The sequence below is a fragment of the Dermochelys coriacea genome, chromosome 1 (genome assembly GCF_009764565.3).
Source record: "Dermochelys coriacea isolate rDerCor1 chromosome 1, rDerCor1.pri.v4, whole genome shotgun sequence".
Lineage (NCBI taxonomy): Eukaryota > Metazoa > Chordata > Testudines > Dermochelyidae > Dermochelys > Dermochelys coriacea.
Genome location: NC_050068.2, coordinates 114,029,615 through 114,053,306, shown reverse-complemented (window position 1 = coordinate 114,053,306; position 23,692 = coordinate 114,029,615). Strand labels below are relative to the sequence as shown.

The following is a 23,692-nucleotide window of genomic DNA, read 5'->3' as shown; positions in this document are numbered from 1 at the left end:
TACGTAGGTGCTCCCTGAGCCACTCATGAATCATACAGAGAAAGGCACCAGCAAATCTCCCCAGCCTTGCACCCCAGAATATACCATCTTGCATTAGTCAGCAGCCTGGACAGTGTAAGTTCATTACCCAGTCTGCCCCTCCCTTGATGTAGAGAGGACACACACAAGCCTTTGTAAACTGAGCTGAGATATCCCAAGCGCTTCAAGCAAAACACACTGTTCTAGGTAAAATATAAAACAGATTTATTAGCTATAGAAAGATAGATTTTAAGTGATTATAAGTGGTAGGCACAAAAGGTTAGAGATAGTTACCAAAGAATATAAAAGGTAAGTGCACAGTCTAAGTCTTAAACTTTATTAGACTAGGCAATATGTGGATCAAGCAATTTCTCACCCCACTGGACATTGCAGGTAGGTTATAGTTCTTAATACATGGGCTTTCTCTTTAAGCCTGGGACCAATCTCCTCAGTTCAAGTCTTTGTCTTTCCAGTATTCTTGTTGCTTCCAGCATAGGTGGGGGAGGAGAAAGGTAAAAGCATAATGCCACTGTCCCCTATTTTATATCCTCAGTACATGTGCCTGGAAAACACTAACCCAGACATATCCTAGTGGGCTTTACTAAGTTACAGAATTGAGCAATCCCCCATTGTATGATGCTTATGCAGCCCTCTTAGAGCATTGTAAATCCCTTTTTTACAACTCCCCTGTTAATTAATGGTCACTTAACACCCTCCTGGGAGTAGATCACCACCTAGCAGTAGAAATTCTCTAACTTACAACATATTTCAGTAACAACCATACAGTAAAATCTCATAACTTCATACACAGTAATGATATACATATTTGGACAGAATAATGGGTTTCAGCAGATCATGACCTTTCATATGATATCTTACATGGCATACTATGTATGAAATATATCATAATTATATGACAGTGTGAATATTTTTTCCAGGGTGCTGCTTTGAGGTACAGAATGCTACAGGCATGGGTCACTTTCTGGTGTAAACTAGAGTAAAGGGTGGAGTCTCTAATTTGAAGTCTTTAAATCAAGATTTGAGGACGTCAGTAACTCAACCATATGTTATGGGTCTATTACAGGAGTGAATAGGTGAGATTCTGTGGCCTGTGATGTGCAGGAAGTCAGACTACATCATCATGATGGTCCCTTCTGACTTTGAAGTCTATGAGAGAATGCTCAGAGCACTGGCCCACTTCATCCCATTGCCCATCTTCACCTATGGCTGTCCCTGATGATTCAGAAAAAGGAAGAAGAAAAAAGAAAACCAACAACTAAACAGCCCCCACAAACCCAGAAGACAATGGGGGAAACATTGCCTTCCTGATCCCTACAGGTGACTGACTGAAGTCCTGCAGTATGAGATTTTAGCCATGAACTGGAAGAAACTATCCAAGGCTGCTGAGTGATGCACCCTCCTGACAAGCAACCCCATCATACAATCCCACTCATAAATTTGTCAAGCCCTATCTTAAAATTAATTAAGTTGTCCACTAGGAGTTGTGATGAGCACCCTTATGGTAGCTAAGTGATGGGTACCAAAATACTTTGATAGATTCAATATATAAAAACAGAGGGGAGTAATGAAAATCTGTCATATAGATGTGTGAAAAACTAGAAACAATTTAGAGGAGCTCTTTGGCAGTGCTTGAACATCTGGCATTTTCTGCTTCATGAATTGTAATCTTTGATGAGGATGAGAGGGAGGAGGGGAATTTGAAGCTGAAGGAGCAACAGGAAATTTTTGATGAAAACCCGGGTTGGCTTGGAGGTATGTTGAGATTGCTGTGGCTGGTCTTATGCTGGCTGTGTCTGAAGATTCTGTATAACATTAAACTTTATAAGACAAAGGCTCATATTAGTAACTTGGGCGGTGCTTGGCATTCAGAGATTCCCAAGGCCAGAAGGGACCATTGTGATCATCTAGTCTGACCTCCTGCATAGCACAGGCCATAGAACTTCTCCCAATGATTCCTAGAGTGTATCTTTTAGAAAAATGTCCAATCTTGAATGTTGCTAGGGAATATCCCTGTTCTATGCTTGGATTGGTTAAACCTTTATCTAGGAGGAAATTCATGTTTACTTTGTGTTACATTGAGAGGAGACCAAAATTTTCCAAGTTTACATTTATTGATAATTGCCTCCCCCCCACATGTGATTTTTGATTGAACCCATATGTGCTTTACAGGTTTTTTGACCATCTCTTATAACATGGGCAATGTGCGCTATCCATCCCTTCCCAAGGCTACCTAACACTCAGGTGTGTGGGTGCAGAGAATGTATCAGCCTTTAGGATGGCTATACCGGTTTCTCAGGCATACCTAGCCCACTGTGTGAGAAGGCATGACACCATAACATCACTTTTGGCCTGCCTCTTCCCACTCCCTTTGGGGCAATGTGAAATACCAAATCACATGGAGGGAGCATCACTTGTACAGGGATGGAGGTGGGGTAAGACTCCTTGAGCACTTTGCTCCAGCACTCATGCAAGGATGAGCCACAATCTGGCCTGTAAAGACACATCCTGTGGTTAATACAGAACTTCTGTATCACCCAAGGCCCAATTCTGCTACCCTTATCAGTGCTGAGTAGCACCTTACGCTACAAGGAATAATACAGAAATCATTGGGAACTGCTCACAGTCTTAGGCTGCTCCGCAGGCATAAAGGAATTAAATCTGGCCCCAGAAAGTGAGAGTTTTTTCCACAAGCCTATTTTCTATTAGGTTGGTTTGAGATTCGTGCTCATTGTTACATGGCAAAAGAGCCAACAGCAAAAATCACCTGGTTAACAGGAAGAAGCTCAAGTATGAATTCAATACTCAGAACCAGATGTACCAATAGCTAGGGCTCCCTAGTCCTCTATGGCCCCTGATTCCCTTTGTGCTGAAATTTTGTCATTACTGTAATTTTACTCTCATAAATGTAGATAAAGCTGGCCCACAAAAGCAAAAAACCCTTTGAAAACGCACTGCGTAATTGTAATCAGCAGTGATGGAAGTTAGACATAAATGCAAGAAAAAATGTACTCTGCTTCCAATTCCTTTTACCCTATCTATTGCTCCCCTGCAATACATTTAATGCACTAAATGTCCTAGGCAATGATGCAATTTTAGCAACAATTTAGTTTGCTATTGACAGAGTAATGCTGGGTCTCAAAACCTGGAGCACATGGCACACAAGTAGTCCTATTTATAAGTTCTATAACTACTAGTTATACAAGCTCACTTATCAATTCCCTAGCTCGGTCTGTCAGCCTGTATCCTTCAGAACGGTTCCTCCATCAATCTAATGTGAAATTACTGAGCTTGAGGAAGCAGCACTTATTTTGTACTTTGCCAGTGAGCTGAGCTGTGTTCTTATACTAGCTTATAAAAGTTGCTCCTTAAACACTACAGATAAAGTCACCTGGAAAAAAAAATCAATATGGTCTCTTTTGCCCTGGACAGGGAAAGTGAATATACCCACAGTGACTTGAAAGTAACCATTGTAGACCTAAAACCTAATCCTTAGATCTATTGTGTCTGTTCAGGGACAGAGAAAGTGCTGACTAGGACACGCAGCAGGAGTCTAAAATTATCATTGTATATTTTCTAGCTATAAGGAACAGCCCTCCTGACAGTTATAAATACAGCTGTGTCATCTATATGATCCAGTGCACAGTTGTATCCAACGGAGATCTGGACTGGACTGACAGTAACTGATGAGTCCACAGTACCATGTCCTGATACTAATGCAGCTAGATTGGATTTATTTGTAAGGGAAGTAGACTTGGATTCAGTTAGGAGCCAATCGTTCTGTTATTTCCTGTATTTAACCAACAGCCTCTAGTCCATTGCCAGTGCAGCTTATTAACACCTTTTGAATCAAATTGTTCAAGCTTTGAGTTTCCTGGAAAGCTTTAATAACTGCACAAATTTAAATCTAGCATTCACATTATCCTTGTTCTGCTAGGGCAGGTGAGCCATGACCTGACCCCTCAGCTAGGTGCTATCATTTCCTCTTGAGTCTAATGAACTTGATCCATGCTGTCTAGGTAAATAAAAGTGTATGTCTGTGAGTGTGTGTGTATATATATATATATATATATACATACACACATATATATACATACACACATACATACATACACACATACATACACACACACACACACACACACACACACACACATTTTTTGAAGTGAATGACTTGGACAGCACCACTTATCAGCCAGATGACTAATAAAACATGTGACAAGCATATTTAACAAGCATACACATCAGTGACTTGAGCAGTAGATGTGCATTCCTTAGTTCTTTAGACTTTTCTTGAGCATAGTAAATCTGCATGGTAAGCAACAGAAGCAGGTAAAATAATGTGCATGAAAATAACATCCCCACACACATACTTCTCCTTTATATCATTAGCTGTCATCCCTGTTCTGTTAAAAGTTCTACATTTCCAAAGCCATCCACCAGCAAGAAAACTAATTTTGTTACTCTGAGCCTTTTAACACATCCAGTACAACAAACAGACAAAAAGTGAAGGATAAAAGAATCTTTCAGTTCTAAGAAGCATTACCAATCTCATCTCTAGTAATTTTTTCAGCTCCGTTTTAAGCACTCCTTAATTTACTTAACATTGCTCTTGAGCACATAGAACACACAATTTTTTGCATCGCAATGATACAGAAAAGATTTAACACATTAAAAAAAATCTTTCAACTCTAATTGATCTCATGCAGCACACAAGCTCTTCCCCCACACTCTTGCTTTGCTGAGTTAATCTGCAGCTCTGTCAGCACAGGAGACTTACCAAAGGGTTTTCGAGGGGAGAATGCAGTTAAGTTCTCTTACACACTGGAATAGCTGTTACCCAGTAATGAAGCAGGAGCTGAGAAGTCTCACTCTTTCAAGAGCTATTCAGGTAGTGCAGCCAGCTTTCTCTAGCCTTCTGCATATACACAGACAGGCGCAAAGAGAGAGAGAGAGAGAGAGAGAGAGATGCAATAAACTGAGCATAATTAAGAGAGCTCCTTTCTACAAATTACAGAAGCAAGTGTTCCCTATAGCAGGGTGGTTTCTTTAAAAAGCAGTCTCTTCCCAGGAAGCCTGCTCTTTAACTTTTTTTTTTTTTAATTGGAAAAAAAAAATCTTTCTTGGAAACAAAGTCACTGATGTATTACAGTGAGGTTATTTTTCTTTTTTTATGATGAAAGTTTCATTGTGAAATTCAGTCTAGTTTGCAGTTGAATGAGAACCATCTCTGCTCTTTATAATCGAAGCAGCCTCTCAGCAACGGGCCTTAGATCATGCATTTAATGACAATATTTATGAAAGAAAGCATCTGCTCTAATAAATTCACCAATTAGGGAGGTAATGGTTTAGTAAATATATATCAATGCCTTTTTCAACATATGCACCATGGGGAAAAAAAACAATAGGATGTGTAAATTAACATGGAGATTTGTAATAGACCTGCGGCACTTGAAAAAATTTTGAAGGAAAATAAATAATGCTCAGATAGGTAGGTTAGGTATGTAATACATGCCTAATGTGTCTGATATAGATGTTGGCTACTTGTCCCTAAGACATGTTGAATAAAAAGTGTCAAGCAATTTCAGAACGTTATCGTATTTGGCAAGGAGATTTGAGGGATTAAAGAAAGTTAAATCTCCTACACAGATCCTTTTATTAAATAATTCACTTACTCTGTAGCTTTAAAAAATAGTCTTTGTTATTTGTGATGTCACCTTAGATAGAAAGCAGATGAAAGTGTCCTGACCATAAGTAAAATAAGAAAGCATGTGTCTGTATCACAAACATACACACACATGAAAAGTCTGATTTCCTTTAATTTAGTAATATCTGTTCTTTAGTGAATAATAACTTTTGGGATCTTAGCACACTACAACGTAGGGTCATTGTTAGGATAGATGCCACCTGGGGATGAAAAAAAATCAAGTGGGACATATTAATGCAACTTTACCCCATTGGGCTCTCAAAACAGCCAGCATTACATTGCAGGACACTTGTGTGAGGATGCTTTCAAGGACTGCTGCTTGGTACAAATGGATGATGCTATTGTTAGAAGTAACTTTGTAATAAAGATGGAAATGGGAAGAAAAGGAGAGAGAAAACAACAAAAGCCTATTGAAATAAGTCACTACAGAGAGACTCCTATATTGATAGTTCTATCTAAAACAGTTTAAACCCTATTTCTGAGAATCTCCCTGACACTTTTATTCAGCTAGCTAATCGTTTGAGAATGAAATTCCCCCCCCCCAACTGTACAGCTCATGTTAATCTCTAAATCATTAATTTGGTATTTAATTACTTTCCACAAAAGACAAATACTTCAGCAGCTTCACTGGCTTTATTGGGAGGTCATGAAAGGTAAACTGGGCAGCAAGAGGCTATATCTGTGTTTTGACCCACTCCTACAGTTGGCTGGGCCTGGAATAAATATGAGTTCCCCACAATCAGTATTTCTATGCTGTACTCAAGAGGAGGAATGGCCTTGTTTTTAAAGCAGGTGACAGAACTCCCTGAATGACCTTGAACTTAGGGCCATATTTTCAAAAGGGGCCTCCAATTGGGGGTTGAATAGGGTAGACACCCAAAATTAGTTGACAGTGTTGAAAATGTAGGCCTTAACTTCTATGCCCGAGTTTTCCTCCCAACTACAGAATGGAAATAGTACCTAGAATAGTTACATATGACGGAATTCTCTATACACTATTTGCTGCATGGAAACCTGCCCTTGTGAATCATATGCTACATTTCTTCAGGCTCAGTGCTCAGTCTCATAGGCCAACCAAAGGCTGATGGCTTGAAGCATCAGCAGGACTGCCTCCAAGATCAGAAGGGAGTAGTTCTGCCACACCATACCATGTCAAAGACCCTCAGGGAAAGTCCCCAGCTTCTCACAGGCTTCTGCAGATCCCCCTCACAATACTAACACAGCATGGCTGGACTCTGAACACATTACCACACTGGAGGGACCCGGTGGGCCACAGGTAGGTGAAGAGCAATGAATGGCTGTCTCAGTAAGATCTACTCCTCATGGAACTTGTCAAGCAATATCATGAGGGGAGAAAAAAGCCAATCCCAGACACTCTCATATTACTTGTTTATAAAATTAAATCTGACCAGCTCGAATGGCTGATACTTGACATCTTTTCCTGTTTGAAAATTAACTCTGTCCCTCCAGCTACTTCTCCATCCTGAGGTATTCATGCAGTGCCTCATGGAAGGAACAGAAAACAGGAAGAAGAAACTTTCATTGTCTTTAGAAAGAGCACAGGGGCTTAGCTCTTTTGGGAATATATGAACTCAATCTCTTCAGTGGTATAGCATGTAAAAAAAAATGCAGCTTACTCTAAAATGACTGTGAGGTATAAATGAAGGGGCTGTGGAGAAATCTCCCATAAATTATTGCTCAACTTTGAAAGAACTAACAAGTTACCTGTGAATCTAATTCTACTATGCAAAAATCTCTGCCCGTAGGGCCATTTTCCTGATACGTGTATTCAGTTGGTCATACTTCATTGATATAAACACATTTCTTTGGCTTACCTGTTAATACCTAAATTTAAAAATTCAATATACATTATTAAAGCTATTGATTTCCTGTATATGCAGGTTGAAGAATGATTCCCACTTTGTCAGGGATGTGCAAAAAAGTGTTTACAAAAACCTCTAAAATGAAAATCATAATTAATATGTTAGAGGATGTCACTGGTATATCATCCTTTGTGTTCCGAGTGAAGATGCAGAGAGGTTGCATGTAGTGCATTATTCAGTTACCTTGAGAAGGTAAGCAAATAAAAATGCCTCACAATTATGAGCTGTGAATTTCATATCATATGATGTTGCCAGATGAAATCTCACTACCTGAAAATGCAAAAATGTAGCAAATCTTAAAGCTTCTAGAATTGTTTTGAAGGGCATGTGGAGATATCTACAGTATTGTGGTACCTCCAAACAAGAAAGCACCTGGTTACCTGTGAAGAGAGCAGATGACTAGCTATCAGCCCAACTGGAACTTGTGTCTTGTAATTATCATACCGATTAGTACTAGCACTCACTAGTTCTCATTAACTGTCCATTTATGCTTTTTCCCCTCAAACCGAACCACTAGGCAGTGATTCATTAGCAGGGGAGGTTATCCTGAGAAGCAGATTATTTGTTACTCCTGATATTACTCCTGGACAAAAACAAAAACCACTCTGTTAACATGGAGTTAATGTTGAGAGTACATTTTGAGAATGTAACACCTTAGAAGGATGTTGAAATTATCTCACCACCAAAAATTCAAAGTTGAGGTTACAATTAAAAATATCAAAATGTGTTAAAGTATGGAAAGGCACAACTAAGGTACTCAAACAACTTTAATTCTGCCCTGTAGTGATACTACGCAATAGCCATAAAATTACAGCATGTGGTCCCAAATTAGACTAAGTTGATTTTTAAAAACAATGTTAGACCCCTCCGGTCCTAGAACCCAGGCCTGTAGAGCTGCCAGCATCTCCCTACTGCCACCAAGCAGCAGCTGTAACCAGCTTGTGGTCCATGGCCCCACAACCTGCTGTGGAGATGCACTATGGGAAGTCCCCCCCAAGGAGTCTGACAGGCAGCAGCTTCATGGTTCCTGATTTGCTCCCCACCCTATATAAACCCAAGAGGCATTCCAGGAAGCATCAAAGCAACAGTGTGGATCTTCTGTAGCTGCCATGATCATTTCTGCTCAGAAACTCCTGTCTTTGACCTTGACTTGGACTTTGCCTCCTGATCCAGATCCTGAAACCTGACTGGGACTCAACCTTTGGCATCGACTAGGCCTGGAACCTCACTATGAACTGTTCCACTACTGTCAGTCTCAGGTTTGCCCCAGCTTTGACCCCTGGTCCCGACTGCCCTTGTTGTGATCCTGACACATTTCCCCCCTCATCACAAGACTCTCCAGTCTTGCACAGCTATGCAGGAGACCGAACAAAGTCTAGCCTTTAATAATTTTTCATTGCCGCACATGTCAGATTGTATATTTAAAAAAAGCATGTGGCTTTCAATGTACAACACAGATGAATTTATATAACTGATTTATGGCAGGGTGCTTTTCTTTGTACTACGTTTAAAAAGACCATGGGCAGATTGTGTTCTTATTTACACATACATAAATCTGACAGTGGAGTTACTCCAGTTTCACACCTATGCAAACAACAGAATCTGGCTCACAATGCAAAACTAATACAGCTAGTGCTGTCAAATGTAGAGTAGTGTATTAAAGGATAGATCTCTGACACACAGAGCCCTCTATCTATAAATATTGACTTGTGGCTTTTGTAACTTCAAGACTGAGTAGCCCATCATGATGAACTCAAGGTTTTCAGAGTCATATTTTGGTGCATTGGTATTTTGCAAGTGGTGCCCAAACAGGCCTTTTTTCCAAAGCACGAGAGGAACCTCTGGTAAATGACAGTTTTTGAATCATAAGTCAGCACTAATGCATTACTAATGGCAAAACCACATTCCCAGCAAAGGTTATTAAGCTAAATAAAGTTAGTGTTTTTCTTTTCAAATGTCTACTAAGACTATTTCTCCACAGAGTGAAGGACCCTTCTAACAACAACGTGGAGATGGTAAGAATGCATTTGAAGACTGACATTGTGAGTTTTCCCTTTCCTAGTGCCAGTTCTAGTTAACCCTTTGGAGATTAGATTAACATAGCCTGTAGAGCTTCCACAGAAAGCTGGAGAAGGGATGGGGAGGATCCTCCAAAGGGTGCACTGAAGGAACAATTAGAGGCAGGAAGTGAACCAGAAGAGAACAGACTCATGTGAGCCAAGGGAAGACTTAAAGAAAAGAACATGCATGACTGTCAAAGTCAACTGACAGGTAAAGGAGGAGGAGGATTGTCATGGGGTACTGTACTCACTACTGGAGCACTTCCTGGTGGCTGCATCTGGGGATTAGCTCTGCCAGTCTGACACCCCTTCCTGCAGGTGCTCATTCCGTCTCTCTCTTGGGACTCAACTGCTCTCTCTTCATGGCTTGGCCCTCCAACCAGGTCACTGTAGTTTCCCCCTTCTGGGGTGATTTGCATACCAAAGTCTCTGTACCAACTGTCCCAGGCAGTATTCCAATCGACTGTCTTAGAATCATAGAAGATTAGGGTTGGAAGAGACCTCAGGAGGTCATCTAGTTCAACCCCCTGCTCAAAGCAGGACCAACCCCAACTAAATCATCCCAGCCAGGGTTTTGTCAAGCCAGGCCTTAAAAACCTCTAAGGAAGGAGATTCCATCACCTCCCTAGATAACCCATTCCAGTGCTTCACCACCCTCCTAGTGAAATAGTGTTTCCTAATATCCAACCTAGACCTCCCCAACTGCAACTTGAGACCATCGCTCCTTGTTCTGTCATCTGCCACCACTGAGAACAGCCTAGCTCTATCCTCTTTAGAGCCCCACTTCAGGTAGTTGAAGGCTGCTGTCAAATCCCTCCTCACTCTTCTCTTCTGCAGACTAAACAAGCCCACTTCCCTCAGCCTCTCCTTGTAAGTCATGTGCCCCAGCCTCATAATAATTTTCATTGCCCTCCACTGGACTCTCTCCAATTTGTCCACATCCTTTCTATAGCGGGAGGCCTAAAACTGGACTCAGTACTCCAGATGTGACGTCACCAATGTCGAATAGAGGGAATAATCACTTCCCTCAATCTGCTGGCAATTCTACTAATGCAGCCCAATATGCCATTAGCCTTCTGGGCAACAAGAGGACTCTGACTCATATCCAGCTTCTCATCCACTGTAATCCCCAGATCCTTTTCTGCAGAACTGCTGCTTAGCCAGTTGGTCCCCAGCCTGTAGCTGTGCATGGGATTCTTCCATCCTAAGTGCAGGACTCTGCACTTGTCCTTGTTGAACCTCATCAGATTTCTTTTGGCCCAATCCTCCAATTTGTCTAGGTCACTCTGGACTCTATCCCTACCCTCCAGCATATCTACCTCTCCCCACAGCTTAGTGTCACCTGTGAACTTGCTGAGGGTGCAATCCATCCCATCATCCAGATCATTAAAGAAGATGTTGAACAAAACTAGGACAGACCCCTGGGGCACTCCACTTGATACCGGCTACCAACTAGACATTGAGCCGTTGACCACTATTTGTTGAGACTCATGATCTAGCCAGCTTTCTATCCACCTTATAGTCCATTTATCCAATCCATACTTTTTTAACTTAATGGCAAGAATACTGTGGGATACCATATCAAAAGCTTTGCTAAAGTCAAGATATATCACATCCACTGCTTTCCCCATATCCACAGAGCAAGTTATCTTATCATAGAAGGCAATCAGGTTGGTCAGGCATGATTTGCCCTTGGTGAATCCATGTTGACTGTTCCTGATCACCTTCCTCTCTTCCAAGTGGTTCAAAATGGATTCCTTGATGACCTGCTCCATGATTTTTCCAGGGACTGAGGTGCACCTGACCAGTCTGTAGTTCCCCGGATTCGCCTTCTTCCTTTTTTTAATGATGCATGTATTTCAATGCTGTCCCTACAACAACAACATGACAACCACCGATGACACCATCGATCACTCCTTGCAGCGAAACCCCTCTCCCATGCCCATCCTGTCCCAGAGAAACAGTCAACAAATGCCCAATAATTGGTCACTTCATTGAAAAAAAAAATCAAATCTGGGATCCGCCTGCCACTGTCTTTGTTCCAATGCTGGTTGGATCCTATGGATCAACCATGTTTCCTTCAGGTGATAATGATTAGCTCCTGATGGTATACTCCATAACAGCCATCTAACTCCCCCACCCAGTGCCAGCCTTTCCCACCCCCAAAACTGGGCAGCATCTTTTTAAATTCCCTCCTCAACACACACACACTCAAAATACTGACCCTCAATGCTGCCATTTACCCAGTGGCTGCTAGGGGAACCTGGGCCTGCCCTCATCTCTGGGTTCCAGGCCAGGGACCCTACAACCAGCAGCTAAGGTCTGCACTGTCCCACACCCTTCTGTTCTTTCCTACATTGTATGCATCAGGCTCCTTTTCCACCTTCATCCAGGCACAGCCCTTCCCTGTGGCTCCAAGCTTCCTCCTCTCCCTAGCTTTAGAAAGCATGACTGCAGACCTCCTCTCAGCAGCCACCTTCAGCTAGCTGGCTTTATACAAGCCCTGCCTGTTCCTGTCCATGTGAGCTTCATCCTTTAATCATTGCTCCCTGGCTCCTCCTCTAGGTGCAGCCTAGGCATGTTAATTGACTCACCTAGCACCTTAACCTCTTCAGGGGCTGGTGGGGGACGAACACCCCACCACAAGGATGGCGCACTGTTTCTGAGATCAGTCTAGAAAGAGGTCCTTAGAGACTTTCGTGAGAACAGTTTCAGTAGATTGCAAGGGGCGAAAGCTAGATTGGAGAGGGGTTAGGATGGAATTTGAGGAGAAGAACTCCAGACACTGAGTGTAAACAGTGTGTTCAATGATCTTAGAGATGAAAGTGAGAAGGGAGGTGGGGCGGAAGTTGGAGAGGCAAGTGTGGTGTAGGGTGGAGTTTTTTTAAGATGGGAGAGACTAATGTATGCTTGTATTATGAGGGGAGAGCCAGAGGAGAGTGAGAGACTAAGGAGAAGAATAAGAGAAGGTCTTTCTCTTGCCTCATCATGCATGGACTTTGCAGTTTATAAATACATGATTTTGTTGCTGTTGTTGGACGCGACTATGTAAACATGGAAGGGAAGGTTGAAGAAATGAGTTTTACAGTTTGTTCTGAAGGTGCTGAAGTTCATGGTCATCCTAGTTTCTTCCAGACATGAGCTGCATACTTGTGGGCCCCTTGCCTAGAAGGCTTGCGTGGGCCTGAGACAAAGCTATGTAGTACAGTGCATTGCAGATGTCAGCATTCACTGATGCTTTAGCCTTTAGGAACTGTTTTACTTAAAACATCTGTCTATATAAAGTTTAACAAACAGTGAACAATGTGCTAGCCCATCAGGAAATTGGACACCTATGGAACAGACAAGCCACAGTAGATCTAAGGGGCTGTTATTTTAGACTATTGGAAAAGATTTTTTCCAGAACTATTTTCATGGGCTAGGTCTCGATTTTTCTTTGTTGCAGAGAGGGGAGGTACAAACAAGATTTCACCATTTTTCTTTTTTCTAAAATTTCATGGAGTATTCCCAAGTTTTTATAGCGTATGGCAGGGTCTAGCAACAGGGGCAGGGATATCAGGGTCATACTACATCTGACCCTTCCTTGGCTGTAAGTCTGATCTTGTGTGAATAGTTGCACAAGGAAATTGTTTATACTTAGTAGTCATGACCACCACCGTACAAACCTGGAAGCAAGCTCTGTAGGTGCTCCAAGTGTTAGAACCATGCGAGGATCTAACACTCCATGGGTTAATGTAGGAGGGAGACCCACATGTTTAGATCACAAAATGAACAAGGATCTTTACTCCCAGCCTGGAAGAGATGAAGTCAGACATGAGTTAGAGCAGGGCTTAAATTCAGCCGGAGCCATATGGAGCAGAGCTCCAGTAATTTTTTTCAAACCCATGGGAAAGCCCAGCAGAAGCCCAGAGATCCAAGCTCTGGGAAATACTCAGTGAGAATTTAAGACCTGGGTCAAAGGGAATACAGGGTAGTTCAGTTAAAGGGATTACGCTGAACAATAAATAACACTGTGAGGGTACAACATGAGTTAGAATCCCAAACACTCTCTCCCTGTAGGCTGGAATTCTGAGTTGGTGACTACCGTTAAGTGCTTTCCCTTCACCCTCCCCTGGTTCTTGTCATGCAGACAGAAAGCAAAAGACCAGAAGTCTGAAGTGCAGGCAATGCAATGCTTATTGGGGTTAATCAAGCAAGCTTATCCATAGCTCTGCATGCTGGTAGAATTTTTTTCCCAGAGTTCCCCTTCCCTTCCTTAGCAGGCATAATTATACCTGTAATGCACACACTTGGTCCCACCCCTTACAATTTATGGTCATGTTCTTTTTTGGAGGGTCTTGGGTCTGGGGGCTTTGGTACCACCTCTTTTGTATCCCACGGGAGGGATAAGGAATGAGGTTGTGTTTTGGTCAGGGACAGGCATTTCTTTGGCTTTTAGTGTTTCTTATACCTCTCCCCCGCCATCCTCCTCGCCCATCCTGACTGGTTGCTAGACCTAATCTTGGGAGAGGAGTTCAGGCAGGATTGTCCTTCAATGTGCACTCATATATTACACTCCCACTCTATCTAGCAACACTTTAGCTCTATCTCTTATCTCTTCTCCACCCATCTGCTTGTGGGCAGATGTAACATGCAGTGTCTTTGTTCTTTGTTCACACATAGTAGTAAAAATATTCAGGGTAAATAGGCCAAATCCCCTGAGATGGGATATTAGATGGATGGGATCTGAGTTACTATAGAAAATTCTTTCCTGGCTATCTGGCTGGTGAATCTTGCCCATATGCTCAGGGTTTAGCTGATTGCCATATTTGGGGTCGGGAAGGAATTTTCCTCCAGGGCAGATTGGAGACGCCCTGGAGGTTTTTCGCCTTCCTCTGTAGCATGGGGCATGGTTGACTTGAGGGAGGCTTCTCCGCTCCTTGAAGTCTTTGAACCATGATTTAAGGACTTCAATAGCTCAGACATGGGTGAGGTTTTTCATAGGAGTGGGTGGGTGAGATTCTGTGGCCTGCGCTGTGCAGGAGGTCGGACTAGATGATCAGAATGGTCCCTTCTGACCTTAGTATCTATGAATCTATATAAAAATATCAAAAGTCAAATGGGCAAACAAGACACAAAATTCTCGGGGAAATATATAGGCCTGAATACTACATTATCATCACTGATACTCCTAACACTTACTACAGGCCTGTGTCTGAGTGATCCCTCCTGAGTCCCACTGTGTCTTGCTGAGCCCTAGCTTAGCCACCTGGCTACCTTAGGGCCATTACCTGAGTTCCCAGAGACTCTCTCACAATACTCCCTTTTCAAACGGCTTTTCCTGGCTCCTCCCTTTCTGGGTCCTTACACCATCCTGGCTCAGTCCTCCTTTTCTCCAGACTGGATCACTGGAGCCTCCTCCTCTCTCTTTAAGCCAGAAGCTGGCTCTCTCTCATATGAAAAGTTTCTCTCTCATTCCACACCGTGGAGCTTCCCCTGCTCTCCTCAGCGTCACAGATGCTGCCTCAACATTTTCTAAGCTGTCTCCCATCTCTAGTTCCACCTCCATCATGATCTGATTGGCTATGGGGAAGGGACTCATCTGTGCATTAAAACATCAGTCTCTGACAAGTCCCAAAGCTGTAGCAGCTCTGCCCACTGATGGAGAGGACAGTTGTGCTCCTTTCACAGTCCACTACAATATCCTTCCTTCCACATGTGCAGTATGGAGTAGAGCTGAAAAGTTCATATCTTGCAGAAGAGGGAGGGGCAAAGCAGCTATGTTGCATATTCTCCCTCCTCCATAACCTTAATAACTGCCTTTCTTCCCTCTTCAACATCTATGGTGAATCTATCGGTGAGAGATGAGGTCAAAGAAAAGGGGAAGAAGTTAGAGGCTGTATGATGCACGTTCCTCTTCCTGTCCATCAGAAACTATACTAAAGTGTCATGACACTCTGTAAAAGCAGGTTCATGAGATTCCATGTTTATCTCCTGTTGCTTTTTCCTGTTACTGACACTTCCAACTCTTCCCTATCCCACTCTTCTATTGAACAGCACAGAATCTGACTCGTCTCTCTTTCCCCTCTCCATGGTGCCTGTCTTCTACCATCCACCTAATCCTTCCTCAACAGCCTTCCTCTGAGTTTTGACCCTGGCGTGCAGTTTCTCTCTCCCTTTTCTTGCAGTCTCCCACACATATTTTCAGTGACTTCAACTTTGAAGTCTTATCCAACTTCTTAGCTACACATTTCCTTGCCTTCCTTTCTCTTCAGTTGACCTGCAGGTTGGGTACAACTCTTCCATTCAAGAAAAGGGCCATTTACTTGACTTGGTCTTCACCAAGCACTGCACTCTCTCACTGAGTTCCCCCTCTAACCATCACCTAGTCTCTTTTGACATTGACCATTGCACATTGATGACTTCTTATCTGCTCTCAGCTCTCTCCTCCTTGACCTCTCACCTTTCTTCCATCGATATAGTTGTTTATTCTTTCTATTCCTTACTCTTTCACCAGTAACTCTTTTCCCTCTCTCTCCTGCCAGCCCCCAGCCCTGGTTCATCCCCAACACCTGCTTCCTCCATTCCTGCTCTTGCGCTGTGGACTGTCTCTGGTGAAAGTCCCATGAACAGGCCAACTTCCTTCACTACAAATTTGTTCTCTCCCCCTTCAGTTCTGCCATCTTCCTAGCTAAGCAGCTCTACTTCTCAAATTAATGGAATCCTATGTCCTTTATCCTAGCTGCCTTTCCCCACCTTTGTCTCACTCTTCAAACCCTTCCATTCTCCTGCTTCCACTTCTCTCTCTGAACAGGATCTTGCCAATTTCTTCCAAGAAAAAAATGATAAAATGACATGACTTTCCCCCTCCCTTCAGCTCAGCTTCCCTTCCCTACCACAACAGTCTCCTCCTTCTCCCCTGCCACAGATGGAGATGTGTCTTGTCTGCTCTCCTCCTCTGATCTCACCACTTGCCCCAGTGACTCCCTTCCATCTCCTGAACTCTCCTGTGCCTAACCTCTCACTTTCCTTTGGCTCTTTCCCCTCACAATACAAGCATGCTTTAGTCTCTCCCATCTTAAAAAAACACCACCCTTAATCCCACTTGCTTCTCCAACAGCCACCCCAGACTCCCTTTCATCTCTAAACTCACTGAACATGCTGTTAAGAATGACTGTCTGGAGTCCCTGTCCTCTAATTCCATCCAACACCCTCTCAAATCCAGCTTCCACCCATGGCACTCAACTGAAACCATTCTCACTGAGTCTTTCCTAGCTAAACCTCAAAACCAGTACTCCATCCTCATCATCCTTGACCAGGCAGACATCTTTGACACAGTAAGTCAAGCTCCTTTCCTCCATTGGCTTCCATGATTTTGTCCTCTCTTGGTTCTCCTCCTACCTCTCTAATTGCCCCCCAAAGTATCCTTCAGAGGATCCTCTTCATCACTCTGTGATGGTTCCACAGGGCTTTATCCTTGATACCCTTCTCTATTCGCTCTACACCTTGTTTCTGGGTACCTTCATTCATAAACACAAATTCAGCTACCCTCTCTATGCCGATGACTCACAGATCTACCTCTCTATGACAGACCTGTCTCCTTCTGTCCAAACTAAAATCTCAGCTTGTCTATCTGACATCTCATGGATGTCTAGCTGTCAGCTGAAACTCAGTATAGCTAAACCAGAGCTCTGATCTTCCACCCACCAGTCTATCCACCACCATTACTTCCTTTCTCAGTCACTATGAAAGCCATCACAATCTTGCCTGCCACTCAGAACCATAACCTGAGCTTCCTCACATACAATCTCTGTCTAGATTTTGCAGATTCTTTCTGCATAATCTCTGAAATACAACTTTTCTTATCCATCCACACAGCTAAAACTTTTGTCCATGTTCTCATCTCAATTACTGCACATCCTTTCCTTCTGGCCTTGACAAATGCAAGCTCATCCTTGGTTGTATCCATTCAGAATGCTGTTACAAAGATCATTTTCTGAGCCCATTGTTTTGAGTTTATCATCCCTCTCTTTGTATGCCTCCACTTGCTCCCCATCTCTATCACACCAAACATAAGCCACTTAGCTTCACTTTCAAGGCCCTTCAATGTCTATCCTCAGCCCACCTATTATCTTTTACTCACTCTCAAGATGTCAGCTCCTCCCTCCTATTGGCCCATGAGTCATCTTTCATCGCCCACTTGTTAAATATTCAAACAAGCACCTTCATGCTTTCCCCCCGGCTGTCCCTTCCCCTGTCCCCGCAACCTTCATGCTTTTCTCCCAGGAGCACCCAGTAAATATATGCAAAGCTACCTCATTAGCCTCCTTCAAATCCCTCCTTAAAACTCTCCTCTGCCAGGAAAGTTACAAAACATCTTGACAACGGTTAGGTTAGGCCGCTCGTGTGCTGAGAGCACTGCCTATTAAGCTGACCAACATTTTCTCATTGTTTCCTTGTAATCCCTCTTGTTGTTAGATAGATAAAGATAGGTCATGACAAAGTCGCAGAGGGGATATGATTGCTGTCTACAAATACATCAGGAAGGGAGAAGCACTATTTAAGCTAAAGGACAACGTTTGTTCAAGAACAAGTGGATATAAACTGGCCATGAGTAAACTTATTCTGGAGATTAGAAGAAGGTTGTTGGAACAGCCTCCCATTAGGAGGAGTGGGGCCAAACACCTAATTAGTTTTAAGATGTAGCTTGACAAATTTATGGGATTATATGTTAGGGTTGCCTGCGGGAGCAGGGGATTAGACCCAATATCTCAGGAGGGCCCTTCCAGTCCTATGTCCCTAAATTTCTTTGTCGTCTCTTGTTCTTACAAGCATCTGTGCTAAGTGCTGTACAAACAACAGGGTCATGGTCCATGACTGGATCTCCTAGGTGCTAATACAACTCACTTTAGGACATGTAAGCCAAGCGGTGTGCTTCCTGACTCACACATCACTAGCTGGGGGTACACATTCTGCAAGAGAAGCTTTGTGAAACAATTCTGTTGATGCACAGTGTGACAGACTGGATCACAGAAACCCCCTTGGGGCTGCCAACTGATGTGCCAAGACTACTTCAGCCCCTGCTTTTCCTGCCAGCTTGGGACTCCAGCACCCTGTCTTGTTGAGCCAGACACACCAGTCTGTTCCAACACAGACCCAGGGTCTGAACCACGTGCCCCAAAGCTGCAGACTTAACTGAAAGCAACATAAGAAGTGTTCCTGTCTTTAACACTCAGATGCCCAACTCCCAATGTAGTCCAAACCCCAAATAAATCCATTTTACCCTGTATAAAGCTTATACTGGGTAAACTAATAAATTGTTCGCCCTCTATAACACTGACAGAGAGATATGCACAGCTGTTTGCCCTCCTAGGTATTAATACATACTCTGGGTTAATTAATAAGTAAAAAGTGATTTTATTAAATACAGAAAGTAGGTTTTAAGTGGTTCCAAGTAATAGCAGCCAGAACAAAGCGACTTTCCAAGCAAAATAAAATAAAACATGCAAGTCTAAGTCTACAAAAAGAAAAGGAGTACTAGTGGCACCTTAGAGACAAATAAATTTGTTAGTCTCTAAGGTGCCACTAGTACTCCTTTTCTTTTTGCAGATACAGACTAACAGAGCTGCTACTCTGAAGTCTAAGTCTAGTACAGTAATAGAACTGAATACAGATAAAATCTCACCCTCAGAGATGTTTCAATAAGTTTACTGTAAGTTTCTTTCACAGACTGGACACCTTCCTGGGCACAATCCTTTCCCCTGGTACAGCCCTTGTTCCAGCTCAGATGGTAGCTAGGGGATTTCTCATGATGGCCATCCCCCTTTGTTCAGTTCCACCCACTTATATATCTTTTGCATAAGGTGGGAATCCTTTGTCCCTCTGGGTTCCCACCCCTTCTTCTCAATGGAAAAGCACCAGGTTAAAGATGGATTCAAGTTCAGGTGACATGATCAGATGTCACTGTAAGACTTCATTACCCACTTGCCAGCCCACAGGTATACAGGATGACTTACAAGTAAAACAGAGCCATCTACAGGTAATTGTCCTGGTTAATGAGAGTCATTAAGATTCCAAACCTCCATTAATGGCCCACACTTTCAGATACAAGAGTCAGAGTAGCAGCTGTGTTAGTCTGTATTTGCAAAAAAAAAAAGGAGTACTTGTGGCACCTTAGAGACTAACAAATTTATTTGAGCATAAGCTTTCGTAAGCTACAGCTCACTTCATCGGATGCATCAAGTACTCCTTTTCTTTTTGCAGATACAAGAGTGATACATTTATACAAATAGGATGACCATACTCAGTAGATTATAAGCTTTGTAATGATACCTTACAAGAGACCTTTTGCATGAAGCATATTCGAGTTACATTATTTTCACGCTCATTAGCATATTTTTAAAAAATCATATACAGTGCAACGTCACACACAGTTAGACATAGCACCCCATTTCTTCTCCTTTAGCTGTGTGGGCTCAGCAGTGCTATCATGAGTAGAAATATTAGAAATCTTACATTATTTGCTAAAATCACCAGATGTGACCCCCCCAAATAGACACAGAGAGACCATCTCTTCAGTAAGAAAATCCTATTTGTATACAGCCACTTTTCTGAAAATAAAGCAGCCTAAGTTACTGCACTCACAAGTAGCAGTAACTCCCTTCTGCAGGCTGTCACCACTGCAGAGTGGTGCCTGTATATATGGGGTTGGGTTGAGTGTGACACACAGCAATTCAATATAGCTAGAGTCAGGGCCACAAGAAGCATGCTACACAAAAGGTCTGGCCTTCATAGACATCTGTCTTACAAACATCTGCCTCAGCATTCAGCACCACCTTTTTGGCTATTGTGCCTCCTGGACCTTTCCAGCATGGAGGGCAGGAGTGTGCAGAAAAAGAGAAGAGACAATTCCTTGGAAAAAGAAAGAGAGGAAGTCCTGGTGGGCAGAAAAAGAGTACCATGTAGAGAGCAGATGGAGCGTTGAAGAAACAAGCTAAGGATAAGAAATAGAGCTAAGGGACCAACTCTCAGAAATCCATTTATTATTAATTATTATTATTTATTAAATAGCAACCAAAGGCCCCAGTCGGGACTGACGTCCCATTGTGCTAGGAAGTGTGCAAATGCACAGTAAGATATGATCTTTGCATGAAGAGATTACAGTTCATGGCTCTAACTCGTGCTTAAAGTTTAGCAGATATGTAAATGTTTGCAGGATCGGGGTCTACAGCCTCAAAACAGCAACTGATTCTTCCAGGACAGAAGGGTTCACATGCATGGAGCCAACTGTAGGATCACGATCTAATTTAAGACAAGATGCAACATTTGGGTGTAGAAAAAAATCAGGTGGGGGGAGAGGGAGTGGAAAGATTAAGGTAAAGTGATAGAATGTGAAAAGATTAAGGTAAAGTGATAAAATGAGGCAGTTGCATAAACTAGCTAGTGCACAATTTGATTTTAATGTCTGCGTATTTGTAATTTTTGCATGTTTTTACCTAAACATCTGCCTCTTGCTACATTTTTCTATAGACCTTCCTGTTTCTTTCCAAAAACAAAATACCTTGGCCTCTGCCTATTTCCATACTTGCAAATTATTTATCATAATGAATGTATTAATTCAGGAACTCTAAACAAAAAGTATATTTATATTGGATGGTATTTTCCAGAGCATGAACATAACTTCATAGCACAATTGACATACCCAATCTAGTTTAGACTAGTGAGTGACTGGTGACTAACTATGTCACCCCTCCCCTCTAGCCTAGAGGACCCTTTACACTCCTTTGCTGTTTTTGCCTCCACTCCTGGACAGTCAGCCTCTGGCATGGAAGTCACTCCCAGCTATGTACGTGTGCACTTGGCTTTTATCAGTCTGAACTATACTTCAAGTTGATCCCAGCATACTCCCAGTCCCAGATTTCCCCCCAGAAATATACATCTTGTACTGCACAGCCCTCTCATATAAAGTCCATCATTTTATTAATAGAAAATGATATGCACAAATCCTTTTATCCCAAATGGAGTTTCCCAAACACTTCACTCCAAACACATTGGTTTCAATAAAACAAGTTTATTAACCACAAAGAGGTGTTAAGTGAATACAAGTAATGAGGCATAAAAATCAGAAATTATTGCAAGAGAAATAAAGATAAAATGCAGCTAAAGTCTAACTTAACAAACTCTGTTAAATTCAAAGCAAAGTTTCTCTCATCACATGCTCTGAATAGTCTTACTAGCCAAACTTCTAGGCTAGGACCCCTTCTTCTGTGCAACGGCTGTTTCCTTTGTTCCTTGTGGTGCCGTCAATTGATTGACAGAGTGTGAGAGAGGAGGAGGAGGGGTCCCATGGGGTGTTTGTCTCTCATTTTTATATCTACAAAAGAAAAAGGACACTAAACTATCTAAACTACTACATGCCACAAAGAGCCACAACAGTGATTCTCTTAACCCACCCAGCAATATTGTTAATCTATCCAACTACACTCTTAGCCCAGCAGAAGAATCTGTCCTATCTTGGGGCCTCTCCTTCTGCCCCTCCACGCCCATCCAACCCTGATATTCTATGATTCTATGATTCTATGAACATGATACAGTTCTGTGGTGACCTAGAATCCTATTTTCGACATCTCCAACTCAAGGAATATTTCCAACACACCTCTGAACAACATACTAACCCACAGAGTCCTTCCTACCAAGACTACAAAAAGAAGGATTCTGGTGGACTCCTTCTGAAGGTCGAAACAGCAGACTGGACTTCTACATAGAGTGCTTCCGCTGACGTGCATGGGCTGAAATTGTGGAAAAGCAGCATCACTTGCCCCATAACCTCAGCCGTGCAGAACACAATGCCATCCACAGCCTCAGAAACAACTCTGACATCATAATCAAAAGGCTGACAAAGGAGGTGCTGTCGTCATCATGAATAGGTCAGAATATGAACAAGAGGCTACTAGGCAGCTCTCCAACACCACTTTCTACAAGCCATTACCCTCTGATCCCACTGAGGGTTACCAAAAGAAACTACAGCATTTGCTCAAGAAACTCCCTGAAAAAGCACAAGAACAAATCCGCACAGACACACCCCTGGAACCCCGACCTGGGATATTCTATCTGCTACCCACGATCCATAAAACTGGAAATCCTGGACGCCCCATCATCTCAGGCATTGGCACCCTGACAGCAGGATTGTCTGGCTGTGAAGACTCCCTCCTCAGGCCCTACGCTACCAGCACTCCCAGCTATCTTCAAGACACCACTGACTTCCTGAGGAAACTACAATCCATCAGTGATCTTCCTGAAAACACCATCCTGGCCACTATGGATGTAGAAGCCCTCTACACCAACATTCCACACAAAGATGGACTACAAGCTGTCAGGAACAGTATCCCCGATAATGTCACGGCAAACCTGGTGGCTGAACTTTGTGACTTTGTCCTCACCCATAACTATTTCACATTTGGGGACAATGTATACCTTCAAATCAATGGCACTGCTATGGGTACCTGCATGGCCCCACAGTATGCCGACATTTTTATGGCTGACTTAGAACAACGCTTCCTCAGCTCTCATCCCCTAATGCCCCTACTCTACTTGCACTACATTGATGACATCTTCATCATCTGGACCAATGGAAAAGAAGCCCTTGAGGAATTCCACCATGATTTCAACAATTTCCAATCCACCATCAACCTCAGTCTGGACCAGTCCACACAAGAGATCCACTTCCTGGACACTATGGTGCTAATAAGCAATGGTCACATAAACACCACCCTATACCGGAAACCTACTGACCACTATTCCTACCTACATGCCTCCAGCTTTCATCCAGACCACACCACATGATCCAGAGTGTACAGCCAAGCTCTACGATACAACCACATTTGCTCCAACCCCTTAGATAGAGACAAACACCTACAAGATCTCTATCAAGCATTCTTACAACTACAATACCCACCTGCTGAAGTGAAGAAACAGATTGACAGAGCCAGAAGAGTACCCAGAAGTCACCTACTACAGGACAGGCCCAA

The 23,692-nt window shown here is 42.8% G+C and overlaps 1 protein-coding gene across 2 annotated transcripts in view; it reads right to left on the bottom strand.

Moving 5' to 3' along the window:
• ST6GAL2 (ST6 beta-galactoside alpha-2,6-sialyltransferase 2) overlaps window positions 1-4,989 on the bottom strand; it is a 275,950-nt gene extending 270,961 nt beyond the window's left edge. For both annotated transcript variants that reach the window (XM_043509904.1, XM_038377770.2), the window contains exon 1: window positions 4,817-4,989. The gene's annotated coding sequence lies outside the window, so the exon portion shown is untranslated. The remainder of the gene's footprint in view (window positions 1-4,816) is intronic.
• Between the last annotated feature and the right edge of the window lie 18,703 nt (window positions 4,990-23,692).